Source organism: Macrosteles quadrilineatus, unplaced genomic scaffold, assembly GCF_028750875.1.
Source record: "Macrosteles quadrilineatus isolate MER2022 unplaced genomic scaffold, UCM_ALF_1.0 Scaffold_9__3_contigs__length_116548681, whole genome shotgun sequence".
NCBI lineage: Eukaryota > Metazoa > Arthropoda > Insecta > Hemiptera > Cicadellidae > Macrosteles > Macrosteles quadrilineatus.
The window spans coordinates 68,635,406-68,648,768 of record NW_026542602.1 but is presented as its reverse complement, the minus strand read 5'-3'; positions in this window follow the sequence as shown (position 1 = coordinate 68,648,768).

Below are 13,363 nucleotides of genomic sequence, written 5' to 3'. Positions count from 1 at the left end.
TCTAAACGCAATTACATTAATTGATGTTAAACATGCACCTGACTCATTTGTATAGCACCTTTGTGTAATTAAGTCGGTGTTGACAATGAACAGAAGCTTTCGGCTATTTAGAGCTGTGTTTAAATACTTCATAAATACAACATGAATATTGATTATGTTAGGTTTGATGTTCTGCAGGTGTTACAAAAAAAATAATATTATTATTGTTCTATTTTTTACTCACCCAACTGTAAGGCATTATAGAGTTTATTTTCACAATGTGAATGACTTTGTTAATTGGAAAACATAGTTTTCACAGTACGTTTAAAATTATAATTTTGTAAACATATATAAAATTTCAAAAATACATTGGATTGTAACATTCCGGTTGTCTCGACTATATCCTTTATGCATAACAGTTTAGATAGTTTTTCCATTGTTGTATCCAATACATTAACTATTTCCACTAATAATATGCTGATAAAGCATCAAAAAACGTTTTAAGAGTCGTTATTTTGAGGGTTACAATCAAATTATTAATCACACACTACCTCTTCTTGATCGAAACCTTTCTCAACAGAACTAGCTTATGTTCCTAATCATTTTAATGATGGATACCTTTGGATACCTTGTTAATTATGAATTCTCAATGACTTTTAAACCTTTAGTTAGACATTTCCTGTTCTGTTTCGTCCTTAACAAATCTTGAGAAGAATATAAATATGCTAAAAAGGCTATATATAAAACCCCTAGAAATATTTGTATATAATGCCTGGTTTTATGAATGTTTATTTTAACTTTACAAATGTGTTCACAACCCTTGAACCACTTAATGAAATAACTTCAAAATGTAGTACACAATTTGACAAATAAGACCTATATTTTCCCAAATCATCAATTTCTAAATTCTACAAATTCAATCTGTATAATATAATCTGTAATTTATACAGGTGAGATTTTTAATTTGGTCCTCTATGTAGAAAAATTTAACTGATTCTTCGTAGAAAGATGTCATTTTTTACTTTAACTATAAAGTGTTAGCAAAAAAAAGGTGGAATGAAGATCATAAATAAAGATGAAGTTTTGCCAGATCCAAACAACTTACGGATGACATGGTTTGGCTCTTAGTAGAGTCTGGACTTTGGGAAAAACTCAAAACTTTTGTATGAGTCATAAATCTATTTCCATTTCCAAAAGCGTATCGGTTCACTTTTTCAATTAAAAAACCAAAAGTGTGGATTGTATACTGTTTGTTTGAACTTTATAACTAAAGAAAACAACAATGACATTATCACTTTGTACTCAAATAATATTAAACTCAATATTTGATATCAAGAATGACACTAAATTAGTGTCCTACTTGGTATAAAATATCGAGTGATGCATAACATTACATAAATAGAAGGCTTTAATGAAAATCAGTACTTATAATGGTAAAAAATCGCATTTAATCCATAATAGGCATAAGATACAGCCAATTATTATACAACCAATCAAAACCCTAATTAAAGTTGTTCATCTCCCAATATACAAAATCAGTTCATTTACGTAAAGATAAGCTATCCGAAAATAGTATATTTCTATTTTGGCCAAATATTTTATTTTGTCCGTCCTAAATATTACTTATCCTTACCCAAACGTAGTCTTTAAGATATTTTACAATGAACTATTAAGATTTAAGTTTGATACAACTAAAAATAGTCCTCAACAGGTGTAACCTTATAAGATAATAAGTAAAATGGAAGGAGCAGGATCGCAGTTACAGGTCCTAATTAGTGTAACAAGGACAAGTTGTTACAACACCTTTACCTCTTCACCGTGTTCTTGAAGAAACTTGTACAGCACAAATACTTTTGTTGGATAACGGTTTGGTTGTTAACCTCTTTCACAAAGTGCATTGTTATCGTATACAACATACATTATAAAATACGTAATACTTTGTCGTGAAACCCCTTGATGGGTACGTTACTGTATCAGCAATTTCACAACTATTGACATGGAACACAATAAATAGTTCAATTTTAAATGTTAAATTAATCAAATATCAAGAATCTTTATTGCCTTTGATCTATGTAATACAGACATTGGCATAGTCACTAAATATAAATAAATAAATAAGATTCTAACAATAATTACAAATACTTACAAATGCTCAACTAACAGTAACGATAAAATGACATAAAATTAAATTATAAAGTTGGTTATAACAGGACAGGATAAAAATTCGTCTATTTAATCAAAAGTATTAGCAATAAGCCTTTCAGATAGTTTAATTTTAAAGTTTCTCATAGTAAGAATTTGGGCAGTGTCAGGCAGTATATTGAAAAATCTCACATAGTTAATATTAAAGCAGTTCCCTGTTTTTGTTAAGCGGTGCTGGGGAAGGCCAATATAGTTTTTTTCTCTTTTGCTGTGGCTATGGAATGTTTTCTTTTCTTATTGAAAACTGGAATATGTAATTTGGTGTAAATAAGAATGTAATAAATAAAAAGATTAATAACAGTCATTACTTTGAGTTTTATAAAAAGTTGTTTGCAATATTCATTGTCACTTATCCTGAAAATGGTTCTAAGATGTTTTCTGTGTTGTAAGTATGTAATGCACAAAAATGAATCCAACGAAGTTTATTGTTATCCTTACTTTGAATCTGTTAAAAACTCTGCAGATTCTAAATTGAAGGTGTTACCCTTATCGCTTACAAGACTTGTTCCTGCAACATCCAAATTGGTCATATCAAATCAAATCAAATCAAAATTCCCATCAAATCAAATCAAAATCAAATTGATGTATATTTTACATCTATATACATCGATGGCAGAGCTTAAGGACTGCATTCACCACCATCTTGCCCGTACGTATAAAACCCTTTAAAATCATTAAAATGTCAAATGCCTATATAGGCCTTTGTACGACTAATTCGCAACGGAAATTCAATTTAATTACATCGTTACTCAGAATGGTTGGCACATTTTAACTGTTTGTTAAGGTTTAATGAAAATGTTAAACTCCATATGTACTTGGTATTTGGTAACACCAAATAAAATTTCTACGGTTGCAAAAAGTTACTTGAAAATGTATTATTAAAATGGCTTGAATGTTAATTAGATTATCAATCACATACATTATATTTTGAGCATTAAATATATGCCTAAAGTGTTAATGCAATGCTAAGCAGAACATATACTACGTAGTTTATTTTTTCAGTATGAATTAGTCCATCTAAAACTCCTTAAAAATTAAGTGTAAATTACATATTGTGAATCCATTACACTGAACTAAACTGGATATAAAGTATCCTTTAAACAAATTCCCTTTATAGCGGGTTTTATTGCATCGCAAGCGCTGTATACGAGCATTTTATAGCTTATGATACTTACATAAGAGTGTTCGCAAATGGGTTTGAGACAAAATCCTAGTTTTTACTGTTAATACTTTGAAAAATACAACATTTTAGTATTAGTGTTTATGTTGTGAATTAATAAGCTATTTAGTATGTATATTAAAAGTTATAAATGTAGGTCTAAATCATACGAAAGGTAATAAGTTGTGGAACTGTTACAAAATATAAAGTTGAAATTCGACATTACTGAACTTATTGATTACTTAAAATTAAGATATCTTATGCTAATTGACTAATTATACAATAACTCTTGAGGGAGGGAGATAGGTGTTACGATTTCCAATTAGTGTAACAAGGTAATATGAATCAGTCCCAGGTAAACTGATCTTACGATTAAAATTATGTGAGATATATATATATATATATATATATATATGACGACAGAATTGAATATGTGACACTGTCATCGTAAAAAGCGCAAAACCCCTAAAACCCTATTAGGAGTATATTTGCATTCCTTAACAAAACATTATCCATCTCCAAATAACCTTCAATAAATCTTTTACTTTAAATAAACAAACAATTAGAGGGATTAGGAAGTTTCACTTTCAGATCTCCAATGGCAGCAAGAGTAATTGCAGTTTACAACTGAATCGTCCAAACTGACAACTGCAATTTGACACAGTGATTCAACTGATAAACAACTTTATTTTGTTTAAGTGATTAGCAAACCTATCATTCGTAAATTTTGTAGCTATAAATTACTGACCTTCCTGCATTTAATATAATGAGCTGTTGTTATCATGGGTTTTAATGTACGTTTAGTGATCTTTCTCTTTTCAAAAAATTTACCTAGCCTCCCATATCCTCATAATATGATGCCCATATGATGGGGAGGGTCAATTTTAGTACTTATGGATGAGTTTTATTAAAATACTTACGTCAGAAATAAAAACCATATCACAGTGTTCATATGTCAACATTTACTACACTATCACCAAGTATTTAGAAGCTAATTATTTTACTTACTTAATGAATACTCTTGTGCAATGTTTGTATTCACGATGTAAGTTTGATTATTTGCATTCCAGAATTGAATCAATCACACCCTTATAAAACCTTAGCTAGGTTTTGCATGGGTTAAAGGTTTGTCAGCTATGTCGTTGTATTATTTACTTCTATGTCCAAGTGCTAAACCTAGCTAAGACAATGAGCTAGCTTTATTACTGAGAATAGTCAAATAATTAAAAAAAGGTTTTTATAAACTTCTAAATAAGACCCAATCAACTGAATTTTGGTTTTTTTTTCAAAAATGTAATGAACATTTTCTTCGAAGATTGTGTAACTAAAAAATAGTTTAAAGAAGTTATTTTACATTTACTTCATCCTCAAACTCATTCGGAATAATAGGCTATTATTAACTCTTAAACAAAAGATAACAGTTAAAAACTGTACTTAATTTACTACCATATTTTTTGTTATAAGTAAAAAATAGTAGTTACAGTACATTTACCAGGGGCGTAACGTTTCTTAAGCTTTCTTTACTTCATAACTTCTCCTTTCGTGGTCAATTACAGCTGATCTTAACTTTGGCTTTCTACATAACTTCATGATGAAGATTTCTTTATAACAAACTACATATGTTGTACATTTAATGGTCGTATTTTATATGAAGTTACACAAACTTCAACAAATTCACCTGTAGCTTTAATGTTTCGTAGCTACTACATTTATTTTACTTACAAACACCACAATCTCTTAAACATCGTGAAATTAATTGCAATTATTGATCTATTAAAAATATTTTAATAGTTCTGCCTGAGTACATTGACAAGTCTGAGAAAATCCAAACAAATTGAGTTCATTGTAATTCCCATCACAGGTCAACAAAATATGTTAATTTAGTGAACTATTTTGTTGAGATGTAAGTAATAAGTTTAAGTCGCATAAGTCCACATAAGTAATTTAGTCTTACATTATGTCCAACAGCTCAGGGGCGAGAAAACTGGATTTTAAATGTGAATTTTATCATTTTGCAATTGAAACTAATTATAATTTACTCTTGTATAACTCGCCTGAGAATTTACCCCCAGAAGGCTGCTTTGTCAATGTTGAAGCCAGAATTGAAATCACTTGTGATATTAGATATCTTGAATGAATTACATATTTTTGAAAAAGAGTATTTAAACATTTATACTATAAAATTCCACTTTAACTCATTTGCATTTAAAGAAAAAAAATCTACATATATGTATTTTGTAACGATTTCCCGTTCCATAAAGAAATACCTACAAACTCGTTTGATCAGTTAAAACTTTAACCTACCCAATACCATATTGGTTTATACCTTTCTTGTGTGAACTTTACCAACGTAACTTTGACAAGTTTAAGTCAAACACAACACAAGTTTGTTATAGGTTGCATTGTTCCTGCTTGTTAATATAAGTTACTAAACCGTTTTGGTGTTAGACTTTGGTGTTAGAGATTGTTTAAACTTATTTCGATATGGTTTTGGTATGGGATGTTAATTTAAAACTAGTGTATTTTATACAAACAGTTTTGTAAATTTCAATATAAACGATTTATTTGTTTTATGTTGGTAGAATGAACCCTCCCAATGAATAAGGGATGCGAAGCTTAGTAGTTGTGCCAGTTTACGTGTAATAGGCAGGTTACAAAGAGTTATGTACGTTTTTTTACTAATTTATTGTGACGTGCATAAGGAAGTTTCTCATAATAAAGTAAACAATATTTTATTTTGAAGCACATTCTGAACCATACTCAATAAGGAAAAGTCCATTTGGAAGATTTACTGCAATTGTAGCAATACAAAGCGTTAGTAAAATCATTGACTTTTTAAAGTAAATGGTAAAATGTAGAACTATTCTCGGCACAAGTACGTCAACATATTATGGTAGGTTAAAATACAAAGATAAATAGGGGGATTAGCTATTTATCACTTATTGTCAGTAAGTATTATAGTACGTACATATAATTTGACTTTAAAATTTTAAATAGGCTACATCTTTAAAATTATAGAGTTTGTTGAAATATATTTTTTAAGACTAAATAAGTACATCCTTCCAATGTATGCAAAGTTTCATAAAAATATAACTAAGTGGCTTTGCTATATTAATCATTTGATCCAAATCTCAGAATAGTTATTTATGGCTAAACTAAGCCAAAATCAAAAGAAAAAGTTACCAGTCATGTTTGACATATTTTTGGTATGTACAACCTGGTTCTGCAGAGCCCACTACGCATTTTTGTGACACCCTGTATGAAAGTAAATCAAATTTTTCCACCTTATACTGTTCCATTGTCTTCTGTGTTGTGAGTTATTAGTGTTATTGTTTCACAAACACAACATACCTAATTTATCCAAAAAAATGCCAACCCTATGTTGGGTGGAATTCCATAAGGTGTTTGTTTTGTGAGAATCTGTCCCAGCATCAATCACTTTTGATAAACGATCCCGGTTTTGGTGTTCAGATTTTAATGCAAAATGTGTTGAAATTTATTCCTACATACCCTCAGCAATGTCATGAAAAAATAGTAAACTAAACATAAATTAAAATACCCCCGCCGCAGCAAGCCTGCCGTCTAAGCGAATTTCCATGTAGCTGAATTGATTTTAAATTTATCTACGCGTATTTAAATAATATTAGGTTTAACGAATACCTAGGTTTGCTGCTACAAGGAAACTAATAAAGTGTATAATAAGGAATTGTCATCGACATATGATTTCTTAACACACATGGTTTATGTTATTGTTTCTTATGTTTATGTTTGTGTTTATATATTTTTCATTCAGTTAAAATAGTTAAATAAAATGGGTTGTACATTCTCTTGTATCTTGTTATTATATAATTTAAGGACTTGATAACTGGCGACGAGGAAAACCAAAATGGAGTCAACTGGCATTACAAGTTACAAAAGGATTAGAAAATCAATCAAGGCACAATTTACTAAATTAACAAACAAACTGAACAATCACGAAATTGATCCTGGGCAAGTTGACGAACGTCTGGAACTTCTGGACTCAACATGGACTAAATTTCTTGAAGTACAAGAGAACATAGAACTAATAATAAACGACAGACCTGGATGAAGAAGTAAATTACAAGATGGACATTGAAGAAGTATTCATTAAGTTGAAGATTATGTTGAGGCAGTTGAAACCTATTTCACTTTCGAATTCAACTCAAGAAATCAATGGTAATGCAAGCAACTCTACTGGCAATACAGCTTCAACATTCCATATTTCATTTGTACCTTACAGTGAAGATGAATCTTTTGACAATTTTACAAAAAGACTTGAAGTATTTATGCACCTGAAACACATATCAGACGAAACTACAAAGACATTCACCCTACTTAATGCCCTACCTCCCACGTTACATCAAAAGCTCTACAACATTTGTACACCTGAAACGCCACTTCAGAAAGATTATGATGACCTTATAGCTTTACTAAAGCAATACTTGGATCCTCAAACAAGCGTTTGGGCACGGCAACATAATTTTATAGTACGAGAGCAAATGGTAGGTGAATCCGTTACAGATTTTACAGTTGAACTAAAGAAACTTGTTACTCCTTGTGAATTCAAATGTTCTTGTGGAAAATCTACGGCTGAAACTATGATACGTTTACAGTTTATCAGGGGATTGCGAGACGCTGAGATAAGAACGAAACTACTACAAGTAGAATCAGACAAGACCTTCCAGGAAGTCATAAATACTGCTAAGATAATGGAACTATCTAAAACTGAAAATACAATGATAACATCTTCAAAACATAAAGCCGAAATTAATCAAGTGATCTCAAATACCACTAATAAACAATTCAATTCAAACAGCGAAATGAGATTAAATCTACAGGACACAACAACAGTTCATCCACATTCTAATCACTTAAGGGGACGTGTTACAGATGCGGTGACGAAAAGCATAAAGCTAACAAATGTAAATTTACTGAACACTGGTGTAGAAAATGTGGAAAGATGGGTCACATCGCTCGAGTGTGTCTGAGCGAGAATTTCATGGACAATTTTAAGAACTTGAGAAACACATGTCAAGCTGATGTCTTAGTTGAAAAAGATGAGTCTTATGAAATTAACTTAATAACTTCAAAAAACTCAGATAAGTTTAATTTGAAGGTGAACATTGAGGGAAATGAAATTACAATGGAACTAGATACTGGGGCCGCATTGAGCACCATATCTTACAAGGATTACATGAATCTAGGATTGAACAAATCCATTCACAAAACGAAAGTGGAACTTCGTACTTATACTGGGGAGGTTTTCGAGCCTGTTGGATATGTATTTGTGAAATGCACATACAAAAATCACGATTTCATTGGTAAACTATACGTGATCAACCGGAATGTCGATCCTATCTTTGGACGTGATTGGATAAGGGAAGTTAAACTAGATTGGGCTGACCTTAGGAGTATTACAAGTTCTCACATGCATGCAGATATCGATAGACTGATTGAGAATTACAAGGATGTATTTGATCAAAATATTGGTGTTATTCCTGAGGTAGAAGGTCATATACAACTACTTGAAGATGCCAAACCGGTTTACATGAAACCTCGTTTAGTGCCATATGCTTTAAGACCTAAAGTTGAAGAAGAACTGGACAGATTGGAACAAATTGGAATCATCTCGAAGGTCGAACAAAGTGAATGGGGAACTCCAATTGTTCCAGTCGTGAAACCCAGTGGCAAGGTCAGAATCTGTGCAGATTTCAAAGTGACTTTAAATAAACAAATTAAGGACATCAAATACCCTATTCCACGTATAGAGGACATTTTTGCAAAAATTAGTGGTGGTAAGTACTTTTGTACACTAGACATTAGTAACGCTTATTTACAGATGGCAATGGACCAAGAAAGTGCACTACTTCAAATAATCAGTACACATAAAGGACAATATAAGGTAAATCGACTCATGTTCGGAATCAAGACGGCTCCGGCTCTATGGCAAGGGTTTATGGACAAAATACTTTCTGGAATTGATGGTGTTCAGTGTTTTTTTTTGACGATATTATTATTCAAGGTTCGACTGAGTCTGAGGCCCTAACAAGGCTAGAAAGTGTTTTGAAAGTCATCAGGAGACACAACCTCAAACTAAATAAAGACAAATGTAAGTTTTTTCAAACACAAATCGATTACCTTGGACATACTATAGATCAAAATGGTCTACACAAGAACAAGGACAAAGTGGAAGCAATCTTAAAATCACCAAAACCGTCAAATGTGTCAGAGCTACGAACATTCCTGGGCTTGACTAATTACTACCAGAAATTTATTCCCAATTTGAACACAATCTTGAATCCACTACACAATCTATTAAAGGTGCACACTAATTTCGTTTGGACCAGAGAATGTGATAAATGCGTTGAAAAAATTAAGGCTGAGATAGCTAGTGACCGGGTCCTTGCTCATTTTGATGAAAATGAAACCTTAGTGCTAGCCACGGACACTTCTCCAGTCGGATTAGGAATTGTTCTTTCTCACCGCTACAAAGATGGTACTGAACGGCCAATTTCATTCGCTTCTCGATCTCTCACTGCAAGTGAGAAAAAGTACAGTCAGATAGACAAAGAGGCACTGGCGATTTACTGGGGTTGAAGAAGTTCCACCAGTATTGTTATGGCAGAAAGTTTATCCTTGTTCATAAGCCACTTGTTTCAATCTTTGACCCATACAGAACCTTACCTACTATGACTGCCACACGTATTTTCAATTACGCTCACTTCCTCTCTGGCTTTGATTATACTATTGAATATAGGAACACCAAATCACATGGTAATGCAGACTACCTGTCTCGCTTTCCTAATGAGCATCCACCGACAAATCAAATCGATCAACACGAAGCCTTTTTCATAAATCAAATTGAATCAATGCCTGTAACACATGAAAATATTGCAAATGAAACATCAAACGACAATGAGCTAAAACCTCTTTTGAAAGCACTTCAAGATGGCACGGATTTAGAACATATTGGCTTGAAGAATAATGAGTATTCACTTCATGATGGCTGCATTTTTCGTGGTTCCAGAGTAGTAATTCCTGAAAAACTACAAGGAAAAGTACTCAATGAACTTCATCTAGGACACTTAGGAGTTGTGAAAATGAAAAATCTTGCAAGAAGTTTTTGTTACTGGAAACACATTGACCGTAACATAGAAGATCTAGCAAAGTCTTGTCGTCCATGCTGTTTGAAGCAGAATCTTCCTGAAAAAGTAGATGTCCATCCTTGGCTGGTTCCATCAGGACCTTGGAAACGAATACACATCGAATTTGCAGGTCCAATTTATGGGCAATACCTTCCGCAAAGGCACATTAACCACATTCGGCCGTGTAAATTTGAGGGGGAGGATTAATAAGGAGTTGTCATCAACATATGATTTCTTAACACACATGGTTTATGTTATTGTTTCTAATGTTTATGTTTGAAGCAGAATCTTCCTGAAAAAGTAGATGTCCATCCTTGGCTGGTTCCATCAGGACCTTGGAAACGAATACACATCGACTTTGCAGGTCCAATTTATGGGCAATACCTTTTTGTTATCGTTGATGCCTATTCAAAGTGGGTTGAAGTCATACCAACCAAAACTACAACATCTAATTGGTGCATTCAACAGCTCAGGAAACTCTTCTCCACCTTTGGAGTTTGTGTTCACGTTAGTCTCTGACAATGGCCCTAACTTCACATCATCTATTTTCAACCAATTTCTACAAGCTTGTGGCGTCACACACAAATTCTCTGCCCCCTATCATCCTGCAACCAACGGACAGGCAGAGAGATTTGTTCAGACTGTAAAGAAACAGTTAATAGCAATGGAGAATGATGGAGGAGATTTGCACTTCAAAATAAATCACATCCTAATGTCACTAAGGAATGCCACAAATGCTACAGGGTCCTCGGCATATGAACTTATGTTTGGGAGACGAATAAGGACAAGGCTGGATCTTATGAAGAAACCCCAAGATCACACAGAAATGCCCGACGGATGTACTAAAATCAAAAGAGAGTTTCGGGTGGGGGACAGAGTTCAGGTGCGCAATTACAGAAAAGACGGAAAGTGGAAATTTGGAAACGTAAGAAGGAGAGAAGGATTCGTACATTATCAAATAGAGATGGACAATGGGCAGGTTTGGAGAAGGCACATTAACCACATTCGGCCGTGTAAATTTGAGGGGGAGGATTAATAAGGAGTTGTCATCAACATATGATTTCTTAACACACATGGTTTATGTTATTGTTTCTAATGTTTATGTTTGTGTTTATATATTTTTCATTCAGTTAAAATAGTTAAATAAAATGCGTTGTACATTCTCTTGTATCTTGTTATTATATAATTTAAGGACTTGATAGTGTGTGTTTTAAGTAAAATAATTATTGCTTAGTATAAAATGAATATATTTTCTAAGTTTGATCAAAAGATATCCATAAACAAGCAAACTACAAAAATTTACAATATTCTCCATAAGAATAACATGGGAATTTTAAATTTACCATTTTTTTAGTTTTCTCCGTAACCAATAACCGTAAAAAAACACTTTGATATACTGAATTATTTGTTTTTTAAGCTATTTAAGAAGGTTTAAGAGAAAAATTGGGAAATTTTGTGTTTTGAGGGTCAAAAGTGAGAAAACCCAATTTTTACCCCATAAAACCCCCCATAAAACCCTACTCCCATGGTCCGATCATGCTGGATCCCAAACTCATTCAAGTTTATCCCGCCTTACACCTGCAAACCAAATTTCATCAAAATCGGATAAAAATGACTCAAGTTATCGCGTTCACGGACATAACGATTTAGTAATTTTTACAAACAAAGTGTATTACATTTACTACCAAAATTACTTTCTTTGTTCATATTTATAGGAACAGTGCTTGTCAAACCCAAAGTTTGTCCCTTGTATGTAAGATGCGTTCTGTAAATAAACTGATTTGGCACTTGTCTATCACAAAGTAGCATTTTAATTTGGTTTTTTATCAATGTTTTAATTTTTAAGTTTTGACAAGCCAAGTCCAAAAAGTTATTTTAAACTAAATATTTATAATTCCTGCTTCCAACCGAAAATGTGTAGTGTGAAACTGCAAATGTTTTCTTGCCTTAATTTTCAGAATATTTGTAATTTTCCACTCATTTGAAAGTGTAATAAATTAATGTATAATAGATTACTAAGTTAAAACTGCTTTAATAGAAGAATTGCCTAAAATGAATAAAAGGGTGATTACGGATTAGGAAAACCTCGGTTAATATTGAAGTGGTGGATTTAGTAGGGCATAACTTGTTGTTTCGCAGAAAATAAGATCGCAATGTCTTCTTTTATTAGTAAATATTTTTGGTGTATAAGTAAGCCATATAACGAACCTATTAAAACAAGTTTACTACTCAGATTAAATTCCAAACATATCATTTATCTTATTAATTGCACTGGTTGTATGGGTTATATATTTTCCTGTTTTAATTTATACAGTACATAAAAATCAAATATCTTTCCTAAATTAAACCTTTAGAAACATTTTTCATAGGGGAATGGTTTTGGTTGTTGTAGCATTACCTTAGCAAATTAATTTATGTGATTTTTTCTAATGATAAGCACTCGGAGGAAACTGGTATGGTGTAAATATTAAACAATGATTATTCTAGTAAAAGAATAACATTGGGATGGAGAATAGGCTTACCTTGTAAATTTCAACGAACCAGCATGATAGCTTGGTCAATTCGTAGTAAATGTATAGCTATAATTAACCTATTATTGGTAGTAAAAAGTGCATCTGCATGAAACCCATTTGGAAAAGGTTGGACAAAACATTAACATATTATACATTGTAGTAAAACATTGCTGCAATGCATGGTTATAAAACTAGATTGATACGTAGCTCAGTTCAGTTTTATAAACGCAGACAACCATAAATAATGGTATTGCAAAGTGTTTTACAGGTAGTATCTGAAATTATTTTAACTCATGGTTTATTACTCAATTTCGATTACAGAATCCATGTTAATTTTTAAGTAG